Source organism: Bubalus kerabau, chromosome 11 (genome assembly GCF_029407905.1).
Source record: "Bubalus kerabau isolate K-KA32 ecotype Philippines breed swamp buffalo chromosome 11, PCC_UOA_SB_1v2, whole genome shotgun sequence".
Classification (NCBI taxonomy): Eukaryota; Metazoa; Chordata; class Mammalia; order Artiodactyla; family Bovidae; genus Bubalus; species Bubalus kerabau.
Window position 1 is genome coordinate 78,475,540 of NC_073634.1, and position 23,611 is coordinate 78,499,150.

General features: G+C 47.3%; 1 long non-coding RNA gene across 1 annotated transcript; it reads right to left on the reverse strand.

Annotated features, from left to right (window-relative positions):
- Positions 1-11,566: 11,566 nt before the first annotated feature.
- LOC129623411 (uncharacterized) lies at positions 11,567-22,142 on the reverse strand. Its single transcript, XR_008700512.1, has 3 exons — positions 22,084-22,142; positions 21,789-21,919; positions 11,567-11,691 (listed from the first exon to the last, which is right to left on the reverse strand). It is a non-coding gene; the product is annotated as an uncharacterized LOC129623411 (long non-coding RNA).
- Between the last annotated feature and the right edge of the window lie 1,469 nt (positions 22,143-23,611).

A 23,611-nucleotide genomic window follows, 5' to 3' on the forward strand; every position in this document is an offset into this window, starting at 1 on the left:
CCACTTCCGCCACCGGCGAGGCGCGCGGTCCAGGCGGGAGCGTCTGCCGGCGGGAAGGCTCGCCGGCGAGCCCCGGGCGCAGTACGGGATGCTCGCCGCTAGAGGGAGCGCCGCGTCGTTCTCCGCCACCGCGCTGGGCTCCCAGCTGCAGCCGGACCTGGCGGCCGCCGCAGCTTGGGGTTTCTTGGGAAACGCGCTCTTTTAGACCTTTACCATGTAACGATTTCTCAGAAGCAGCTGGACTCAAGCATTCTCAGTGTTGTTTGTCGCGAATTTGCAGAGCCCTTGAGTACGGGATGCGGCCTCAGGCCTGTTGCAAATCCTGGTGGTGGTGGTGGAGAGAGTGTCGGGGGCCTCAGCGGGGATTCTGGCGGCTCTCAGCAGCTGTCCTTTGCTCCCCGTGTCCGAGGACCCGGCAAAGGCCTCCTGTGTCCCCCGCGGGGAGCTTGCCCTGGCCCTCGGATCTGCAAGGGCCTGTTCTGAGAATCTGTTCCGCGCAGATTCTCAGCTCTCTGCCACCTGGCGGGGGAGGGGGGGTGGGGGGGGGTTAGGGGGGAAGTTTAGTGCTTCATAGGAGGGAGGGATGAGGAGCAGGTTTAGGAAAAAACTGAGGCCGGGCTGGGAGGATGAGTAGTAGCTGGTGTCAGAGACCTGGGGACAGGGTCTCCTGATGTCACAAACGCGGCGCCCCTGGAGCTGATGAGCACTGTGGGGGTGGGTCAGAGAGGCAGCACCCAAGTTTCGCAAGAATGGCTCCGCCGTGGCCTTTTTGGCATGGCCCTCAGGTCAAGGGCAGCAAAAGGTTACTTGTGCATGCCCCTAATTTCTGGCCATGAAACTCTCCCACGAGTTCAGGTCAGACTGGCCTCCCGTGGTGACAGCTGTTGGCTGCCATCTCTGGAGGCAGGGCTGGGACAGGACAGGAAGTGCAGGGCACAAAGACCTGGTCCTTGGCCACCACCATCATGGCTGCATCCTTAGGCCACATCCTCGACCTTTGGCTGACTCAGGCTCTGCTGGCGGTGAGAGAGGCTGAGGGCTTGTTCTCTCCCTCTAGCACTGACTCCTGGGTTTAGTAGACAGACCGTCCTTTGCAGTCCCTAGACACCGGCAGCAGAGGGGTGATCGGGAACCCGACGTGCTGCCGGAAGCCGACGCACTGGAAGCCGACGCACCGTCTGCTGTGGGAGCAGGTCAGAGCCGGCCTGCTGAGGCTCCTGTCTCTGCTACTGGTGATTACCATGGTTACCTGAGGCTGGAAGCTCTGACAGGCAAAGGCAGAGCTGGAGAAGGATGTCCTCTTCCTGCTCGGAGCCACATGACGGCCTCCGCCTCCTTGGGCGGTGTTCTTCTGTCAAATGTAAGAGCCGGGACCAGAGAAGACATTCTGCCACTGTTCAGCCGATCCGTGCAGCATCCATCACCAAGCATCGAGAGCCTTTGGAGGCCCGGTCCTGAGCACAGTCAATGTCAGGGCGGCAGAAGGGGCGTGTTGACTCTACCCTTGGTCTATTCAGTCTTGGGAGGACAGAGAGATAGGAAGAGATGGTTTTTGGGTCCTCCGGGAACTCTGGGTCCGAGGAGGGATGCCTTTAGAGGACGAGGTGCAGAACGCAGCCTGGACTCTTGGGGATGCAAGGATCACTTTCTGGGCCTGGGTTCCAGTGTCAGATAGAGGCTGTGATCGCCTCCTCTCCACATAGGGTGCTGGCCGGGAAGGCAGGACACCTGCTCTGCTGGTGGTTATGAGCTCCGGCTCCTGCTGGGACCTGATTTCTCCATCTGCAAAATGGGGTTAATGATTACTAATCCCCCACCTACTTCAAGTCTGTGGGGAGGATTTTTTAAATGAATAATTTTGTGCATTGCAATGAGCCAACAGATTTCAAGCCTTTGGAGAAAAGGCCTTATTTATTATTATCATCAACTCACTGAGCAGAAATTCCATTTATCTCCTTTGTTGCCTCTCCAGTGCTGCATGAACTGAGAACCATATTACTGTGGTGAGATGACAGGGCTCTGCACAGCCACCCAAATCCTAGCCCTTGGTGTTCCTGGAGGGGGCTGGGGAGGCTGAGTGGGGCTTCCTCTGAGCTCCAGGGGGATTCTAGGGCCAAGAGCGGAGCAGGGACTTCCCATTCAAACACTATAGCAGAAGTCTGAGGCCTCTCCACCAGGTGCCTGGCCTGGGCTATGAGAGCTGGAGAAGGAAGCAGGAGCAGAGGGTGGAGGAGAACCGCTCTGAAGCTCTTTTGCTTTGGTTCATTATCACTATGGGGCTTCCCTGGTGGCTCAGATGGTAAAGACTCTGCCTGCAATGTTAGGAGACCCGGGTTTGATCCCTGGGTTGGGAAAATCACCTGGAGGAGGAAATGGCAACCCACTCCGGTACTCTTGCCTGGAGAATTCTATGGACAGAGGAGCCTGGCGGGCTACAGCCCATGGAGTTGCAAAGAGTCGGATACAATGGAGTGACTGACACTTTCACTTTCATTATCACTACATATTGACTTAAAAAATGAGAAAATGGAGATAAGCAAAAAAGAGAGAATGAAAAAAGAAAATCACTTATATTAAATTAATTAAATTCTAATGCTCAGTTTTGGTAAAGTGACTCTCATAGGAGGTCCCTGTAAATATCCAAGAGAGTGAATAAACTCAGAAGACTGTGATCTGTCTGATAAGTATCTGCTAAGTTTCTACAAATATAAAAATTATGTATATATATTTTTTAAATACATAAGGTAATTTTTATTTTTTATTGGAGTATAATTGCTTTACAATGTTGTGTTAGTTTCTGTTGTATAGCTAAGTAAATCAGCTATATATCTGGGGCTTCTCTGGTGGCTTAGCTGATAAAGAATCTGCCTGTAATGTGGGGAACCTGGGTTCGATCCCTGGGTTGGGAAGATCCCCTGGAGAAGGGAACAGCTACCCACTCCAGTATTCTGGCCTAGAGGATTCCATGGATTGTATAGTCCATGGTGTCACAAAGAGCTGGACACAACTGAGTGACTTTCACACACACACACATATTCCCTTCCTCGGGAGTGTGCCTCTGGCTGCCCGTCCCCCATCTCACCCATCTAGGTCATCACAGAGCATGGAGCTGGGCTCCCTGAACTATACAGTGTCTCCCCACTAGCTATACATGGTGGTGTGTGTATAGCAATGCTATTCTCTCCATTCATCCTACTCTCTTCCTACCCACCAAGTCCACATTTCCATTCTCTATTCCTGCCCTGCAAATAGGTCCATCAGTAACATTTTTCTAGATTCCATATAAAAGATTATACTTTTAAAGAAAAAAGCTAATGTGATTTTCGGTTCACTCTTAAATGGAGAGGAAGGTACAGAGAGCTCCCACATATTCTGTGCCCCCCTCCCCCCCACATGCACAGCCTCCCCCATGATCAACCTCCCCAAGGGGACAGGTGTTACTGTTGATGAACCTATACTGATGCATCATTATGACTCAAAGCCCATGGTTTACATCAGGGTTCACTTCTGGTGTACACTCTATGGATTTGGAAACATGCATAATGACATGCAGGGCTTTCCTGGTGACTCAGTGGTAAAGAATCCACCTGCCATGCAGGAGACTCGGGTTCAATCCTTGGGTGGGAAAGCTCCTCTGGAGAAGAGACACTCTAGTATTCTTGCCTGGGAAATCCCATGGTCAGAGGAGCCTGGCAGGCTATAGTCCATGGGGTCACAAAGCATCAGACATGACTTAGTGACTAAACAACAACGTAATGACACACACCCACTCTTATAGTGCCATACAGAGTTTCACTGCCCTAAAAATCCTCTGTTTTCTATCAGACTTTTCTCCCCTTCTCTATATAAGCACATAGAAATGCTCTGCCCATTTTAGTAATAAATAATATAGAAAAGGCAGAGGAACCAGAGATCAAATTGCCAACATCTGCTGGAAAAAACAAGAGAGTTCTAGGAAAACATCTACTTCTGCTTTATTGACTATACCAAAGCCTTTCACTGTGTAGATCACAATAAACTGGAAAATTCTGAAAGAGATGGGAATACCAGACCACCTGATCTGCCTCCTGAGAAACCTGTATGCAAGTCAGGAAGCAACGGTTAGAACTGGACATGGAACAACAGACTGGTTCCAAATAGGAAAAGGAGTATTTCAAGGCTGTATATTGTCACCCTGCTTATTTAACTTCTATGCAGAGTACATTATGAGGACCGCTGGGCTGGAAGAAGTGCAAGTTGGAATAGAGATTGCTGGGAGAAATATCAATAACCTCAGATATGCAGATGACACCACCCTTATGGCAGAAAGTGAAGAAGAACTAAAGAGCCTCTTGATGAAAGTGAAAGAGGAGAGTGAAAAAGTTGGCTTAAAGCTCAGCATTCAGAAAACTAAGATCATGGCATCTGGTCCCATCACTTCATGGCAAATAGATGGGGAAACAATGGAAACAGTGGCTGACTTTATTTTTCTGGGCTCCAAAATCACTGCAGATGGTGATTGCAGCCATGAAATTAAAAGATGCTTACTCCTTGGAAGGAAAGTTATGACCAACCTAGACAGCATATTAAAAAGCAGAGACATCACTTTCAACAAAGGTCCATCTAGTCAAGGCTATGGTTTTTCCAGTGGTCATGTATGGATGTGAGAATTGGACTATAAAGAAAGCTGAGTGTATAAGAATTGGTGCTTTTGAACTGTGGTGCTGGAGAAGACTCTTGAGAGTCCCTTGGACTGCAAGGAGATCCAACCAGTCCATTCTAAAGGAGATCAGTCCTGGGTATTCATTGGAAGGACTGATGTTGAAGCTGAAACTCCAATACTTTGGCCACCTGATGTGAAGAGCTGACTCATTTGAAAAGACCCTGATGCTGGGAAAGATTGAGGGCAGGAGGAGAAGGGGACGACAAAGGATGAGATGGTTGGATGGCATCACCGACTCAATAGACATGGATGTGGGTGGACTCCGGGAATTGGTGATGGACAGGGAGGCCTGGCGTGCTGCGGTTCATGGGGTCACAAAGAGTCGTACACAACTGAGCTACTAAACTGAACTGAGCTGAATATATTTTTAAAGATAGGATTATACCATACATATTGATTTAAAACCTGTTTTCTCTCTGAAAAGTGTAATGAGGATAACAAGTTTGAAATACCTCCTTCTTGATCACTTGGGTTTGACCCTTGAAGTCTTTGTATTACTCAGGCAAGATCAGGAGGCTGAAGTAAGGAAGAAGGACATGACAGGATGAAGGCAGAATCTTCCTGAGGCTGGGTGAGGGAAGAGGCAGAGAAAAGCAAGGGATAAGACAGAGCATCCTTTGGTCCTCTCTTTACCTCTGTGATGCTGGAGAAGACTCTTGAGAATCCCTTGGACTGCAAGGAGATCAAACCAGTCAATCCTAATGGAAATCAACCCTGGATATTCATTGGAAGGACTGATGCTGAAGCTGAAACTCCAATACTTCAGCCACCTGATGGAAAGTACTGACTCATTGGAAAAGACCCTGATGCTGGGAAAGATTGAAGGCAGGAGGAGAAGGGGATACAGAGGATTAGATGGTTGGATGGTACCACCAACTCGATGGACATGAGTTTGAGTAAGCTCTGGGAGTTGGTGATGGACAGGGAAGCCTGGTGTGCTGCAGTCCATGGGGTTGCAAAGAGTTGGACATGACAAAGTGACTGAACTGAACTGAACTGAACTGAACTCTGTTCTCCACAAAAGCTGTGCCCACCCCCAGGTGTGGGTCTCATCATTGTCCTCTTTTCCAGAGTACCTTTCTCCTTGGGGAAGGTCACTCACTGAAAAAATAGGTGCTTTCGGGGGAAAGTACACCTGTATCAGTATCTCTATCTATCTGTATAATCTATATCTATTGATATCTATATCTATCTATCTATATTTTTTTGGTCAGGTGTGCCTTGCCAGGTCTTCCTGGCCTCCTAGCAGATCAGCAGGTATCTCCTGCATATATAAGAAGCCTCCTGCATGTGGGCTTTTGTAACTTGCACTTCCTCTGCCTGTCTCATCTGTGCTGACAGCTACGCCTTTATCCCCATAGGTCAAATTCTCAAGTGTCCTTACACCGGCTCTGCTCAAAGGGCCCCTACTTCCTCACTGGTCCTCTGGTCTCCTCCCGTCCTGTCCCTGTGGTCCAGACCTGTGTGGTGGCCCATGCTGATGGCTGGTGGAGAAGGTGGAAGCAGGGCTACCCCAGTGGGCAGAGCACCAGCCCACCAAATGGGGGTCACATGCACACGTTGGCGAGTCTGGCAGAAACACAGCACAGAGCCCTCCACTTCCCTGTTGGACAAGACTCCAGGGGTGTCTGGTAACTGCAGGTGGGCTCCGGCTCATCTGGTTAGGATAGTGCTTTGCATTTCTGTTTCCTGAGGGTGTGGTTTGTACCCCTGTTGCTCATCACCCAGGATATGTTCCTCGACATTGGGCTGGCTGTTTAGGAAGAAGTGAACCATTTGTTCCTGAAAATCATGGCTGCTGAAGGTTCTGCTTTAAAGTTCTTCTGTCAGAGTTTTGTACTTTTTCTATCTCAGGTGATGTGCCTGAGGGTCTCTGCTGCTCACCTGAGTCACATTTCCTCTTGTCCTGACCCATGTTGGAGGCACAGAGCTGCCAGAAAAAGCTGGCTATTGACCAACAGTCTGGATCATGGGACACATATTTACAAAGAGAAACTCAGTTGGGATGGCATCAAGTTCTCCAGCTGGGCCCTCTTTCCAGCAAGGACTGCAAGGATCCACGCGCACAGATATATACACTCAGATGCACACACTCAGAATGCCAGGGACCTCGTTCAAGATCCATGTCGCATCATGCCCTTTGCTGCTTAAAGCATCAATCTCTCAGAATTAACCCTACTGCCTTCACGGCCAAACAGACCTGCTGACCCTCTGCCTGTTCTTTGTGCCTCTCCCCTGTTCACCAGGCCCTGCCACATAGCCTGCCTTCAGCTGCCTTCGCATCTCCATCCTTCATCCCCAAGGGCTGGCTCCTGCCCAGGCAGCTTCCAGGGGTCCTCTTTGCCCTCTTCCTGTTGGCCCTCTTCCTGGGCTTCAGGATTCACATTTTTGGAGGGGCCTTCCCCTGCCACTCTATCTCACTCAGCTTTCCCTCTTCCTTCTTCCCACTGTCTCTTCCATTTTCTAATTTTTTTTGTCTCTTTACTTATTTCTTCTCTCTCTGTCCAAATAGCCTCCATGAGAGTCAGGACCATGTGTGCCAACTTTGTTGACCATTGTGTCCCCAGCACCTTGCAGAAGCAGGTTGTGTCACGAGCACTCCATATGCAGTTGACCAATGAGTGGTTTAGCAACACTTGTAAGAGTGTCTTGACTTGAGATGATTTTAAGCTCAACCTGAGTGGTCCCTCTCTGGGAAGGGGAAAAGGATCACCCCACTCTGCTAACACAAATGTTGTGGTTCTGGAGTTCTGGGCTGGGTTCTCAATATAAGAAATGCATAACAAAGAGCACTTGCCTGGAGGAGACTGACTGCAAACCATGGGCTTTGAGGGAAAGACACTCAGGGCTTTTCACTCGGAAAAGGAAAGGCTTAGGTGATACCCTGAGCTGGCCACTAACATCTGAGGCATTGCCGTACTGTACAGGCTCATTTTGTGTGCTTGGAATGGGTTTCTTTGAAGGATGTGGCCTCCCATCATGGGAGCTGTTACTAAAAACTTCTCTTGGTGAAGATGTAGGACTAAGTGGCATTTAAAGTTACTTTCAGTCCCACATCCAAAAATATCTTTGTTGAGCTGCTCCTAATAGCCAGGGGTAGATAGGAAGAGCAAGCAACTTCTGTTCTGCAGGATTTATTGCCTCCCTGGAAAGAAGTTCTCTCTGACCCTGTGTGTGTGTGTGTGTATCTGTGGTGAGAGGATTGTTGTTGAACAAATCATCACTCAGTATCCCTTTCTCTTCCTCCTTGGTATAGTGTATATTTGTTTATTTGCCTCATTCACTTCCAGTGTGGCCGTGTAACCAGTGTACAGAAGTGGGGGTGTGCCCAGGCTTGAATGTTTGGGTTTTCCCTCTGCTGCTCCTGCCTGCACCATGAGATCCATATATCCTGTGTAATTCACAGTTCCATGATGGAGACATACATGGAGCACACCTAATCCAAGCCCAGCCAAGTCTAGCTAACCTATGGATCCAAGAGTGAAAAGAAAGAAATGTGTTATAAACCACTGAGATTTGAGGATTATTTGTTACACAGCAGTATCACAGCCAAGCCTGACTAATGAGTATTTATGTTTTGTTTTGTTTTTTCTCTCCTTTACATAGGACTGCTCCAGGACTCAAGTCTGAGATGCTGACTCTGATGTGTATCATTAAGGAATCAAAGTTTAGCGAACAGCTTCCACCCACTCCAGACTCCTTTCCACAACCTCTTCCTGGAGTGGGCATCTCCTACATTTATAGGACAATGTACCACATTGACAAATTTTGCCTTTTCCCCAACAAGCCACTCCACAGGCTGTCAGACCTGCCTGTTCCTGACAAGGGCTGTTCTTGTCGTGGGCGGACCTCAGTTTCAGGGGGACGGTGATGAGGCTGGAGCTCAGAGAGATGGAGAAGCCTCTGAAGCTGCAGCAGCAGGAGCAGAAGGCACAGCCGCAGGGCCCTCCGGAAAGAACAGAGAAGAGAAGTGGATGCTGCAGACCTGAGCCAGGATGTTCTCTGTGATGTCAGGTGAGTTGTGCCTCCCTCTCCAACCTACCCAGCACAGATACACTGGAAAGTGGCTTTTCAAATGCCTTTGACTCTTATCTCTCTTACATCACCCTCTGAAATGAAATCTCAAACACTTTAGTGGGGTTTGATGCGGAGAACAGTAAGCAGATGGAGGTTCAGGCAGAAACAGAGCAGGAGTCAAAAGCCCTGGAGAAAAGCATGAATGGGCTTGGAGAGGACAAATAAAATAGCAGAGACATTTATACAGGTCTCCCCTACCTCTCAGAACAAAACAATTATGAGATGAGAGAGGCATGGATCGGAGGAAATTCTTTCATTTTTCACATTGCAAGCTAGAGAGATCCAATAGCCTGTTTATGAAGAACAATAAAGAAGATACATGAACTCAGTAAAGAGGTTGTTACAAATATATCGGTGGCTTTGAAAGGCCAGGGTTTTCTCCCCTCTTTTGGATAAAGCTGTCAGCTAAGTATTAAGAGATTTTTTTTTTCTTTTTTTTTTTGCTTTTGCCTTTTTTTTTTTTTTTCCAAAAAGCAATAACTGGCACCAGCAGTTTGTTACAATTGGCAGAAAGAGTTATCACTTTTATTTAGGATTTGGAAATGCAATCAAAGAGGGGCAGATTGGAGCTTGAATTAAATGAAGCTTAAACAAGCAAAAAGAAAAATCTCCGCTGGTCTTTTAAACAAACAAACACAAAAATTACAGTTCCTTGTTGTTAATTTGAAGCTATAAAAAATTTGACACTCACACTTGATAAAATGGTGCCAAGCTGAATGGTTGCTACTTCTTGTGTGTGTGTTAAGTATTGAATAGTCTGATTATTTTTAAGAGTAAAAACCCATTGTTTCCAGAAACTCTTTGGTTAGGACTTGACTAGCTTATTGCCTGAGAAGTCATGGTGAAGATTTATTCTGTTGGCTTTGGAAGAAATTATTCTTCCTGGGATAATTTAAAGAGACCAAAAAAAGCTGGGAGGATCAGTTCTGTTTAGCTGCCTGTTTTCACATTTGTTGTGTTTTGTGATTCCTGAATACCAAATTGCCCCCTGAAGTTGTCAAAACATTGCTATCTATGACTTGCCCTCTATTATTATTTCAATCCTCATACAGAAAGTCTTCATATTATCTGGTAACTTGCCTTATCTAGATCACAGCTTTAAGAATCAGAATAGACTGTGAAAAAAGTTCCCTTTGAGAAGATAAAAGAGATGTCACAAAATATTTGCTCTACATCTCAAGCATTTTACCTCCAAGTCTGTGTATTCATTCAAGTTCTTAAATTCCAGCTAGAGCAGCCCTCTTGTTTTCAAACCCAGAATGAATTAGAAGTGAGGAGAGGTCCTATGGGCCGGGCCGTGGGTATCAGCAGTGACAGTCTGGTAATAAGAGACAGAAAAACTACAAAATAGATGCAGAAGTCAAAAAACTCAGCAGTTTGATTCTACTTAGTAAAGGGGTAAATACTTTCCCAAGTGTGATGTTTAATTTTATGTGTCAACTCGATGGACAACGGGGTGCTTAGATATTCAGTCAGACCATATTCTGGATGTGTTCTGGGTATGAGATTAACATTTGAGCTGATAGACTGAGTAAAGCAGATTGCCCTCCCTGATGTGCGTGGGCCCCATCCAATCACTTGAAGGTCTGAATACAAAAAGGCTGACCTCCATGAATAAGAAGGAATGCTTTTCTTCCTGACTGCCTTTGAATTGGGACATGGGCCTTCTCTTGCCTTTGGACTCAGACTGGAATTTACACCATTGGCTCTTCTGCTTCTTGGGCCTTTGAACTTGAAACGGAACTTTACTCTTGCTTTCCCCTGGATCTCCAGCTTGTAAATTTGTAGTTCTTGGGCCTTGTCAGCCTCTATAATGTCACTAAGCAATTCCTTATAATTCCTTCTAACCTCTCTCTCTATATATATATCCTATCTATCTGTCTGTCTGTCTGTCTGTCTATGTATCATCTCATCCTATTGGTCTGGCTTCTCTGGAGAACCCAGACTAGTAGACCAAGCCTTACTTTGGTCTTGGGGCTCCATGTGATTGGACTGACGATGCTTACCTGTGTCATGAAGGGAAGGTAAAGGGCTTCTCCTCTTATCACTCAGGCCTCAGGTCGGCTGTCCCTTCCCCTGGACCCTGTCCAGACACCAGCACTTGCGTCTGTTCTGCCAGCTCAGGGCAGTGCCTAACTGGCTGTTTCAGGCTTTGAGCACCACTTTAGCTTCTAGAGTCTTCCCTGGTGGCTCAGACGGTAAAGTGTCTGCCTACAATGCGGGAGATCTAGGTTCGATCCCTGGGTCAGGAAGATTCCCTGGAGAATGAAATGGCAGCCCACCCCAGTATTCTTGCCTGGAAAATCCCATGGACGGAGGAGCCTGGTGCAGGCTGCAGTCCATGGGGTTGCGAAGAGTCAGACACGACTGAGCGACTTCACTTTCACTTTAGCTTCTAGAATGAGGGCCTGTGAGCGGCTGGTTCTTTGCTGTTCCCCTGTGCCTACACACAGTGACTTACTGTCTATAAACCCTTATTGGGTGAACGAATGTTCTCTCTACCTTTTCACAATGGCATTGAGTCGAAATAGTTGAAGACTTTTCTATAATGTGTTCATGTTTAGAGAGAAAGCCCTCAGGCTTTGTAAACACCCTACCATATCGCTGAGCCGGCCCTTCCTCCTGCCTCCCCTCCCTGCACTGGTGTGGAATGGTGCACTTGGGCACCTTCAGTTGTAGTAAAAGATGTAGTTCAGGGAAGCAATGCCAACTGGATTTCCTCAATGAAACAATGCTACAATAATGGGTGAAATTTCTTATTCATAACTTTTTACAGAAACATTTGATATTTAAGTCCTGAGATAGATATTGGCTTGGGATCAGAACTGCAGTTGAATCCTGCTTCTTCCAGCTGATGCTCTGTAACTACGGGCAGGTCCTTTCACCTCTGCAGGTCTCAGTCTCCTCATCTACTGAGTAGGGGAAAAAAAATACTTCACAAGGCAGTTCTGAGGATTAACTCAGTAATGTATGCAAAGTAGCTTGTGTATTACCTGGCACATAATAAGCGCTCAATAAGTTTTAATTCCCTCTCTCCCTTCTCCTTTTTCCAGTTCAATCAAGGATTATGATAGATGTGTTTCCCTCTGCAGTGTAAAGCTTTTAAAAGTGCATATAAATCAATTAAATAGGCCAATGAAATAATTGATCATATAACATTTGTTTAAGAGATCCTGGGGCGAGGGACAGAAGATTAGGGGCTTGTGGAAACCTCGAGGGAGCTCCTAGGAGCAGGCAGGTCAGACGGGGATCCTGTGCCATGGCTGTGCACCCCTGCTCCAAATTCGGGGAGAAAGAGCAGGTGGTGCGGTGAGCTGTGACTTATTTATAATTCAGAAGAGTGACTGTGACGGTCCCGGCTGCTGGGTGGGCCCCGTAAGGAAAAGGCGAAATGATCCAAAGAGGCACTGAAATGGCAGCTGGCCTGCCTTCTGAATGCGACATTTGTGAATTAATCTCAGTGAGGGCAGAAGATAAGCCAGGTGACCCAGTTCTAAACATCTCACCACTTGCCTGTGGTGAAGAGAAAGGCACATTTGCAGGCCCCCTTCCCCCTCTTTCTGATTCTGTGGGTGAACCTGGAGAGCAGGAGCCTCCGGGCCGTATTTGGAGAGCTCTGGAGACGCTGTTACTCGGGGGTGGAGTGCCATATGCCACAGACAGAGTGGAAGGAGATTGAGAGCTGTAAGGGGTGTTCATTCAGTGGCGAGAGAATGGCCTCGAATGTGATTCAGATTCTAGGCAATTCTATGGTTGCCAAGGGGTGAGGGAGGATGGGGGAAGGGATAGTTAGGGAGTTTGGGATGGACATGTACACACTGCTGTATTTAAAATGGATAACCAGCAAGGGTCTACTGTGTAACACAGGGAACAGACTCAATGTCATGTGGCAGCCTGGATGGGAGGAGAGTCTGGGAGAGAATGGATACGTGTATATGTATGGCTGAGTCCCTTTGCTATCTATCTGAAACTATCACAACATTGTTTATCAGCTATATACCAATATAAAATTAAAAAGTTAAGAAAAACTAGAGCATCTCTTGGGCTTCCCAGGTGGCGCTAGTGGTAAAGAATCTGTCTGCCAATGCAGGAGACACAGGAGACATGGTTTCGATCCCTGAGTTGGGAAGATCCCCTGGAGGAGCGCATAACAACCCACTCCAGTATTCTTGCCTGGAGAATCCCATGGACAGAGGAGTTGGGTAGGCTACAGTTCACGGGATTGCAAAAGTCAGACACGACTGAAGCAACTGAGCATGCAGAACATGTCTTGCTCTGGAGGAGGACAGGGGAAATTCTATTTGCTCACCCATGGTTCCCTTCTCTGGACCCTGGCAGATCCATGTTTTAGAGTGAAATCTGGAGGAGGCATTCTCCAGGACAAGCCACCTCAGAGAATGGGCTCAGGCCATCCCTCAAGACCAGGCTCAAGGACTTCCCCTTCCTGAGTCATTCCTGCCTGCTCCAGCCTCTGCTGTCTCTAGGGACGAGATGAGAGCTATCCTGGGAGGGTAGGGCTCTGCGTCTCTGCAGTTTGTGAGTGTGGAGGGACCATTCTCTGGGAAGTTTCTTGCATTCCTGCAAGTCTTGTCAGCAGAGGCACTGACAGCCTTGTTCTAGATCCTGTCTTAGGGGATTTTCATATAGCAGGCAGCACTGGAAGAAGCAGACAGTGTCTCCCCCCCGGGGTAAGGAGCAGATGGCAGGTATTTTTACCTCCAGTAAAGATAATATCTCCCTCAGGTAAGTTTATGCCTATTTTAAAAGGTTCAAGTTTCCTAAGCTTAGATTCCATCAGGTGTGAAGCAAACCCACAGTGTGCGCCACATTCCCTGGACGCCCCCCACCCCACGTTGTCCCCTTGGGTGGACCAGAGGCACCAATGCAAATGCGATACTGATGCTGCCTGATCAATGACTGTGAGGGATAAAGAGTTTTCTTTCTGGCCCAGAGTCTCCTACCCACATCTGTAAAACTGTGGTTAACTTGTGAGTTTGCAAGAGGATGAAATCTGGGCCCTCTATAGCTCTTGGTAGTGAATGCCTCACAGGAGGAGACTGGTGACTGTCCAGGGCTGGGGCAAGGCTGTGTCCACTCCGAGGAGGCCAGAATCATCCTGATGACGACCTGCGTGGCAGCTTTTGCTTGTTGAACTCTCTCTGGCTCTCTGCCTCTGTTCTCTCCGCTGCTTTGTCTCTTGGCCTCCCCTCACCTTCTCCTGTCAGGGTTTTCTGCATCTTGGGGACTCGTGGGATGACTGGGCATTTTATCCCCCTCCATTCCTTTCCCTGGGGATGGATCTCTGGGTTCCAGCAAGTTCTGACATCCTTTGCTCTACAAGGAGCAGTTTCTGTCAAGGTTTCTGGACCTTCGCCCCCCCACCCCCACCCCCCGCCTCCCATCTCTTCCCTATTTTGTTCTCGTACAGGTGTAGCCTGGTGCTTCTTCTCTTCCTTCTAATCCAGTCCTTGATGGTCCACTTGCCAGCATGCCTGACTGCACTCTTATTTAGCAATTTCCCCATCTCAAAGAGAGAAGACTGTTCCAGGGATGCCAGACCTGAGAGTAGACTTGCTGGACAGCTTTAAGTGTGAAACCAGCTGACCAGAGGTTGCAGTAACATGAGAGCCTGCCTTAGAGTGTCAGCCAGGTCTGGGCCTGCTTATTCTGTGCATCCTCGACACAGCTCTCCTCCTCCCTGAGCCAGTACCTATCACTGTGCCTGGTCCCTTTGGGGAGCCAGAGTGACGCAGATGAACAAATAAATGGGCCCAGGTCCAAAGCCGTCTGCAGCAGGCAGCTAGCACTGCCCCTCATTATTTCTCCTCTGTTTTTCCTCAAGTCTTTATTCTTCTCACTATCTGATGTGATGGTACCTTTCTTAATCTGCCCTCTTGTTCAAAAATACTATTCCTATAATCCATGGCCAAGAAAAACACTGAGGAGCCTTGACTGAGGATGTCCAGTCATGGATCTGGTTAGGGTCATGCTAGAGAGAGCTGGGGGCTCACCTCGCCGGGAGTGAGGAGGAAAAGCAAGGGAAGATCCCCTCTGTGACACTCACCTGACATGTGACAGGAGCCCAGGAGACAGAGGCTCCTGCTGGGCCCACCCAGCCCTCAGCATTTGTCATTTGTCAGGAGCAGACTGCAAATCCTAGGAATTAGGTTGTCAAGACTTGAGGTGGCCTCTCATGGATTGGCTTGTACCCCCTAAGTGTCTGAAAAGATATTTTGGGGTCCTCCCCTTCTCTGGGCCCTTTTTAAGTCATTCCAAAGGGCAGATGTTTGCATTTATTCATCCTGTCCCCCCCCCCCCCCAACACACACCCACAAATAGGCATGCATTTCACCTGTTTTAAATGATAAAAGATTCTTTCTCTTTTAGGATGATAGGAATGGATTAAGGAATGTGAAGAATTTTGGAGGCTTTCAGCCTAGACCATCCTTACTTGCTTCTCTTCAGTTGCTCAGTCCTGTCCAACCCTGCAACCTTATGGACAGGTTCCTCTGCCCATGGGTTTTTCCAGGCCAGAATACTGGAGTGGGTTGCCCTTTCCTCCTCCAGGGGATCTTCCCGATCCAGGGATTGAACCTTCATCTCCTATGTCTCCTGCATTGCAGATAGACTCTACTGCTGAGTCATCAGGGAAAACCAAATCATCCTTGTATGGGTGCTAAGTTGCTTCAGTCCTGTCTGACTCTTTGCGACCCTATGGGCTGTAGCCCGCCAGGATCCTTTGTCCATGGGATTCTCCAGGCAAGAATACTGGAGTGGGTAGCCATTCCCTCCTCCAGGGGATCTTCCTGAGCCAGGGATCGAACATATATCTCTTACAGATCGTCTTTGGGCCCCTTTAAGTATTCTGGGAGGGATTGAGGGCAGGAGGAGAAGGGGACGACAGAGGATGAGATGGCCTGACTCGATGTACGTGAGTCTGAGTGAACTCCGGGAGTTGGTGATGGACAGGGAGGCCTGGCGTGCTGTGATTCATGGGGTCGCAAAGAGTCGGACACAACAGAGCGACTGATCTGATCTGATCTGATCTGAAGTATTCATTATGCATTCATCCATCCAGCCATCCTTCCTTCATACATTTGACTCAGTGATCATCGCTTAATGAATCTCTATGCTAGACTCTGGCAGACCTTGTACTGTAAGCAGAAGCAAAGAGAAGAGGCATATCCCCACTCTCAGGGACCTTGCAAGCTAACAAGGGAGACAAATAAGCCATCCCTGCAAGAAAAGTGCAGGGTTCTCTGAATGTGAATCCTACAAGGACTGTCTTCAGCTGGGTGGCCAGAGATAGTCTGGCTGTGGAAGTAACATTCCTGCAGATCTCTGGAGAGTGAGTAGAACTTACTGGATACTGAGAAGGGAAAAAGCATTTTGGGCAAAATACAGCATTAATGCCAGGATTTGTCACAGGAACATAGTGAGTGGAGGAAGATAGGAACCAAAAATGAAAATGTCAAGACAATTAACCAAACAAAGAATTCCTTTGCGTCAAGAGGATCTGAGAAATGGGCTGATTCAGATCTTCTTGTTTGAGAGATGAACTGAGTTTCTTGCCCAGTACAGTGGCTCCTATGGGGTGAGACCAAGGCCAGGGTGGGGTGGAGGGGGCGGGCGGTCAGGGCTGTGAGAATGGATGACAGGAAATCACAGGTCATTGGCCAAGCTGCCAGGGACTACGGAGTTCCACCACCTGCCCATCTTACCTATAGTATACATCTCCTACCTGAATAGTAAGTCCTTTGTGTATGATCCTTCAAGTTGGAAACATTCAAAGATGCGAATGTGCCACTATATGCCAGCTATTGTACTGTTCAAGGTGCTGTACTATAAGATTAAAAATGTTTTCTTATTTTTTGTTTGTCTTTTTCTGTATTATTTGTGTGAAAAGTGTTATAAACCTATTATCAGTTCAGTTGCTCAGTCATGTCCTACTCTTTGTGACCCCATGGACTGCAGCATTCCAGGCCTCTCTGTCCATCACCAACTCCTGGAGTTTACTCAAACTCATGTCTATTGAGTTGGTGATGCCATCCAACCATCTCATCCCCTGTTGTCCCCTTCTCCTCCTGCCTTCAATCTTTCCCAACATCAGGATTTTTTGAAATGAGTCAGTTCTTCCTATCAGGTGGCCAAAATATTGGAATTTCAGCTTCAGCATCAGTCCTTCCAATGAATATTCAGGACTGATTTCCTTTAGGGTGGACTGGTTGGATCTCCTTGCAATCCAAGAGACTCTCTAGAGTCTTCTCCAACAGCAAAGTTCAAAAGCATCAATTCTTCAGTGCTCAGCTCTCTTTATAGTCCAACTCTCACCTTCATACATGACTACTGGAAAAACCATCGCTTTGACTAGACAGTAATAGCTTTGACGATTACTTATTTGGCAAAGTAATGTCTCTGCTTTTGAATATGCTAACTAGGTTGGTCATAACTTTTCTTCCAAGGAGCAAGTGTCTTTTAATTTCATGGCTGCAGTCACCATCTGCAGTGATTTTGGAACCCCCAAAAATAGTCTCTTACTGTTTTCATTGTTTCCCCATCTATTTGCCATGAAGTGATGGGACCAGATGCCATTATCTTCGTTTTCTGAATGTTGGGCTTTAAGCCAACTTATTCACTCTCCTCTTTCACTTTCATCAAGAGGCTCTTTAGTTCTTCTTCACTTTCTGCCATAAGGGTGGTGTCGTCTGCATATCTGAGGTTATTGATATTTCTCCCGGCAATCTCGATTCCAGCTTGTGCTTCATTTAGCCCAGCGTTTCTCATGATGTACTCTGCATATAAGTTAAATAAACAGGGTGACAGTATATAGCCTTGGTATACTCCTTTCCCTATTTGGAAACAGTCTGTTGTTCCATGCCCAATTCTAACTGTTGCTTCCTGACCTGCATACAGATTTCTCAGGAGGCAAGTCAGGTGGTCTGGTATTCCCATCTCTTGAAGAATTTTCCATAGTTAATTGTGATCTACACAGTGAAAGGCTTTGGCATAGTCAATAAAACAGCAGTAGATTTTTTTCTGGAACTCTCTTGCTTTTTTGATGATTCAACGGATGTTGGCAATTTGATCTCTGGTTCCTCTGCCTTTTCTAAATCCAGCTTGAACATTTGGAAGTTCACAGTTCACGTACTGTTGAAGCCTGGCTTGGAAAATTCTGAGCATTACTTTGCTATTGTGTGATATGAGTGCATTGTGCAGCAGTTTGAGCATTCTTTGGCATTGCCTTTCTTTGGGATTGGAATGAAAACTGACATTTTCCAGTCCTGTGGCCACTGCTGAGTTTTCCAAATTTGCTGGCATATTGAGGGCAGCACTTTCATAGCATCATCTTTTCAGATTTGAAATAGCTCAACTGGAATTCCATCACCTCCACTAGTGTTGTTCATAGTGATGCTTCCAAAGGCCCACTTGACTTCGCATTCCAGGATGCCTGGCTCTAGGTGAGTGACCACACCATCATGATTATCTGGGTCATGAAGATCTTTTGTGTACAGTTCCTCTGTGTATTCTTGCCACTTCTTAATATCTCCAGCTTCTGTTAGGTCCATACCATTTCTGTCCTTTATTGTGCCCATCTTTGCATGAAATATTCCCTTGGTATCTCTAATTTTCTTGAAGACATCTCTAGTATTTCCCATTCTATTGTTTTCCTCTATTTCTTTCCATTGATTACTGAGGAAGGCTTTCTTATCTCTCCTTGCTAGTCTCTGGAACTGTGCATTCAAATGGGTATATCTTTCCTTTTCTCCTTTGCCTTTCACTTCTCTCTTTTCACAGCTATTTGTAAGGCCTCATCAGACAACCATTTTGGTTTTTGCATTTCTTTTTCTTGGGGATGGTCTTAATCCCTGCCTCCTGTACAATGTCATGAACCTCTGTCCATAGTTCTTCAGGCACTCTGTCCATCAGATCTAATCCCTTGAATCTCTTTGTCCCTTCTACTGTATAATCATAAGGGATTTGATTTAGGTCACACCTGGATGGTCTAGTGGTTTTCCCTACTTTCTTCAATTTAAGTCTGAATTTGGTAATAAGGAGTTCATGATCTGATCCACAGTCAGCTCCCAGTCTTGTTTTTGTTGACTGTACAGAGCTTCTCCATCTTTGGCTGCAAAGAATATAATCAATCTGATTTTGGTACTGACCATCTGGTGATGTCCATGTGTAGAGTCTTCTCTTGTGTTGTTGGAAGAGGGTGTTTGCTATGACCAGTGTGTTCTTTTGGCAAAACTCTATTAGCCTTTGCCTGTTTCATTGTGTACTCCAAGGCCAAATTTGCCTATTACTCCAGGTATTTCTTGACTTCCTACCTTTGCATTCCAGTCCCCTATAATGAAAAGGAAATTTTTTTGGGGGTGTTAGTTCTAGAAGGTCTTGTAGGTCTTCATAGAACTGTTCAACTTCAGCTTCTTCAGCATTACTGGTTGGGGCATAGACTTGGATTACTGTGATATTGAATGGTTTGCCTTGCGAATGAACAGAGATCATTCTGTCATCTTTGAGATTGCACCCAAGTACTGCATTTCTTTTGTTGACTATGATGGCTACTCCATTTCTTCTAAAGGATTCTTGCCCACAGTAGTAGATATAATGGTCATTGGAGTTAAATTCACCTATTCCAGTCCATTTTAGTTCCCTGATTCCTAAAATGTTGATGTTCACTCTTGCCATCTCCTGTTTGATCACTTCCAATTTGCCTTGATTCATTGACCTAACATTCCAGGTTCCTATGCAATGTTGCTCTTTACAGCATTGGACTTGACTTCCATTACCAGTCACATCCACAACTGGGTATTGTTTTTTCTTTGGCTCAGTCTCTAAATTCTTTCTGGCGTTATTTCTTCACTGATCTCCAGTAGCATATTGGGCACCTACCGATCTGGGGAGTTTATCTTTCAGTGTTCTTTTTGCCTTTTCATACTTTTCATGAGGGTTATAGCCAATTGTGTTAATTGGATACCTAGGCTAACTTTGTTAGACTTAACAAACAAATAGGACTTAAAAACATGCTCTCAGAATGGAACTTGTTCATATGTAGGAGACTTAATTGTAGTATACTTTTTGCAAATGCTTGCCACAGTGGACTCCCTGGATTCAGTTTCTCCTGGCTGAGTCTTCAGCTAAGAGGTGCCCACCATGGAATCAAGTCTGAATCCCAGCTGCAGAGTTCAGAGATCAGGACACCTAAGACAGAGGGTAGAGGGCAGAGGCAGCTCTCGTGAAGATCAGTGGCCATGGTGTGTGATATGTAGCAGCTCTTTTGTGCCATGGTTGGGAGAAGCTCATCTAACAGTTTTTAACATTTTCCCAATTGAATGCATGGTCTGTGGGTGCCATGAGAATGCTTATCTGTCAGTTTTGACAGTATAACAGAGTGTACATTTTTTATGCTAAAAATAGTCTATACAAGACGAAGCTCCAGTGGCAGCACCAATGAAGTCTTAAGCTTCTGCCAGACCCCCTCCCTCAGGGATGATTGACAAAGTAATTTCTATTGTGCCTTAATGAACCAGAGCACGCCATCCATACCAGCAGCCTTTGCAGCCAAACGGCATCACTCTCACCTTGTCTCCAGGCCTCCTACAGTGGGTGGTTCACCAATATAGCCTGTCTCTGTGGGCCATATGGGGCTGGCAGAGTCTAGAAACAATGGTGGCTCTTGGGTCCTTGTATTTGCCTTCTACTCCCTCCATCAGAATCCCAGCCGTAATAGCTGCCATTAATTGAGAGCCTCCTGTTTGCCAGTCTTGTGGTGAGGACGTTACCTGAATGATCTCGTGGCTTTCACACCAATCCTAAGCAGTAGGTACTAGTAACATCAGAGGGAACTGAGGCTTCTTGAGGACTCAGAGGGGACCTCGTCACTCTTGCATGCACCTCGGGGAAGGGGGCATGGAGGTCTGATTCTGTGAAGTGTGGCCTAGATGCTGATATCTTTTGTCTTTTTCTTTCCATGGTTGGGAGCAGCCGGAGGTGGAGAGGATGGTCTCCAGGGGGACAGAGGAAACTGAAGAGTTTCAAAAGATTCTTGCATGTTTTCTGAAAGGCTGTTGAAGGCGCTTGCTTTTACATTTAGCCGCATTACCCCCAAATACCTGCCATGGGTTTTGGATGCAGAAAATGGACCAGTGAAGTTGTGGTTTCATTTTATGTGAGATGAGACCACTCAGGCCAGCTGCATCTGCCCTGAACCTGCAAAGAGTGCAGAGCAGCACACAGTAGGTGCTTAGTTGTCTATGGAATTAATTTGAGTCCCTGCTTAGGGATGCACACCTGCCTCCATTTGTGTGTGTTTCTACGGACAGCATGGCTCCCCCATGTTCTCGGGCATGGCGTGGCCTCAACAGTCTCTCATGTGATGCTTTTAAATGGATGTTTGTGAGCAGGGGTGGGAAGAGATTCTTTCTTCAGCAGGGACCTGCCAGATTTACTCAGTGTCTGTGACCACAGACTGGAGGCCAGGAGTTCAAGGCTGAGCCACATTGGCTACGGACTGCCAGTGCTCTGCGCATCTGCAGCTCAGGCTCTCTGTGGACCTGCAGTATCTTTTTTAATAGTGTTTTTGGACACAAGGATAGAAGAGGGGGCCTGGTGCTGGCAGTGGGAAAGTCTGGTTTTCATCTCCCCCTTCTCCAGGAGTGAGCTCTCTTTGAGAGAGCAGCAGGGCCAGGCTGGCTTCCTGCAGAGGCCAGCTCTCCCGCCTTCACCCTGCATTTGTCTGTGGCCACAGAGCACGGCCTGATTGCAACTACTTTCCCCCAGGCGCTCGTGCAGGCCTATTAGGCTGACAGGCTGTAGTGGGCTGGGAGCGGCCCTGACTTAGTGCTGCTCCCAGGTAAGCTGCTGTCTGTCCCTCGTGGACCAATCACAGATGCCTCCCAACACCTGCATTTGCCTGGGCCCATGCCAGGCTGTGCAGGGGTCTCCTGGAGGGCAGGCCTGAGGCAGAGGACTGCCCAGGATGACCTGGGAATCCAGAGAGGAAGCCTACCTGGCTCTCACTATACCCCAGGACAAGGTGGAGATGGGCAGGAGATCAGCGGTCCTGTACTTTCATTCTGGCTCTGCTGTCAACCAGCTGTTCAGTCTTGAACAAGTCTTTCTGGGCCTCAGTGTTCCCATCTGTAAAACAGTAGGATTGAACTATAATATTTCTAAGAGTTCTTCTTTCTTTGATATTCTAGTTCCTTCATATCCCTCAGCCCCTCTTCTGCCCCTGCTCCTAAGCCCAGCATGGAATCGGTTATTGTATAAATTTGCATTATTCAAAACAGCATCAACATTACCTGATGTGTTAGACATGAGGATCTCTGTCCTATCCCAGGCTTGCTGACTCAGAATCTGCATTTTAGCAAGGCCTCCAGGTGATGTGGATCCACAGTAAAGTTTGGAAAGCCCTGGCATAGCCCATTCTCCCCAGGTGTGAGGTTCCAGGCTCCCATAACCCCTCCAGAGCCCGTGGTCATTATCAGCCTTTTAGGTGATACACCTGTCCTTGCTGAGGCCTGCAAGGGAGAGTCCCAGGGCTGACTGTTGACCTCCTCGGTGATGTCTTTGCTGAGACTGGGTCACAGAGAACCACCCTCGTGCCTCCCCACCCTGCACCACTCTGGACCCTACACGCACTTATTTGCACAAAGGCTTCCAAATTTCAAATGGAGGAATTTTTAAAAATCCCTTAGACTGTGCCTGAAGAAATGTCGCTTAACCTTTTCCTTATAAACAGACACATACTTGGAGAGAGAGAGAGAAGCAGAGAGAGAGAGAGAGAGAGGGATGGAGGGAGAAAGATGGAAATAAGTAGGAACATCTTTAAAATATAGATGGCCTATGTCATAGGTTCTTAATTAGGGTCTATAGGGTCTGTGGTTGGAGCTTCCAGTGGAGTCTCTGAGCCCCTGAATTAATATATGGCATATGTGTTGATGTGCATTTTCCTGGTGAGAGAGAGGGTCTGTGCTTTACCAGAGTCTCAAAAGAGTCCATGACCTAAAAAAGTCAAAGAACCCTTGGGCTGGGGCCAAGTCTCTTTCTTGGGATTTATCGAACACCTCTCTGTTTGGAGACAAACCAGGAACTGACTGAAGGGCTCTTTATGAAAACAACTTCAGGGCTGCCAGTTAGGCAGGACTTTCCTTTCCTCTCTCTGCTACTCTAAATTTCTCTTTGTTCTTCCTATTATCTCTATCAAGGGCTATTTTCAGGGCTGATTGGAAATGGAGAGTGGGCCTGGCGGCACGGCAACAGGAGAGCATGTTTGCCGGAAAAAGCATGGGCTCTTGTTGAGAACAAAGGCAATTAGCCCTCAGAATTGGCCATATTCCTTCCTTTCCTTCCTTTTTTTTAAATTAAAAAAAACATAAAAAACAACAAGTGAAACCAGTGAAGCCATTTCTAGAAAATGGCCAGGAGCGGATTCAGACCTGCAATTTCCTTGCTGCTGCCCAGATGGACGTTCTGGGCCAGGCGCCATGTCACCATGCTCTGGACTGAAAGGGCTGTTCTGGTCTCAGGGGCTGATTTTCCATTCATCCCCTGAGGCCTCTGAAGTACCACAGGTGGGGGCCCTTTTCGGGTGAGTAGGTCACCTGTGGCTGCGAGGCTAGCTAGCCCCAATGGGTAGGAGAGGGTCCACCCCTCTCAACACCATTTGCCCCCAACCCCCAGCACCGTTCACCCATGTGGCTGCAGGACGGCCACTTGTGACATGGGCACTGTGTGTATACTCAGTCGCTCAGTCATGTCTGACTCTTGGTGACCCCATGGACTGTAGCCCTCCAGGCTCCTCTCTCCATGCAATTTCTCAGGCAAGAT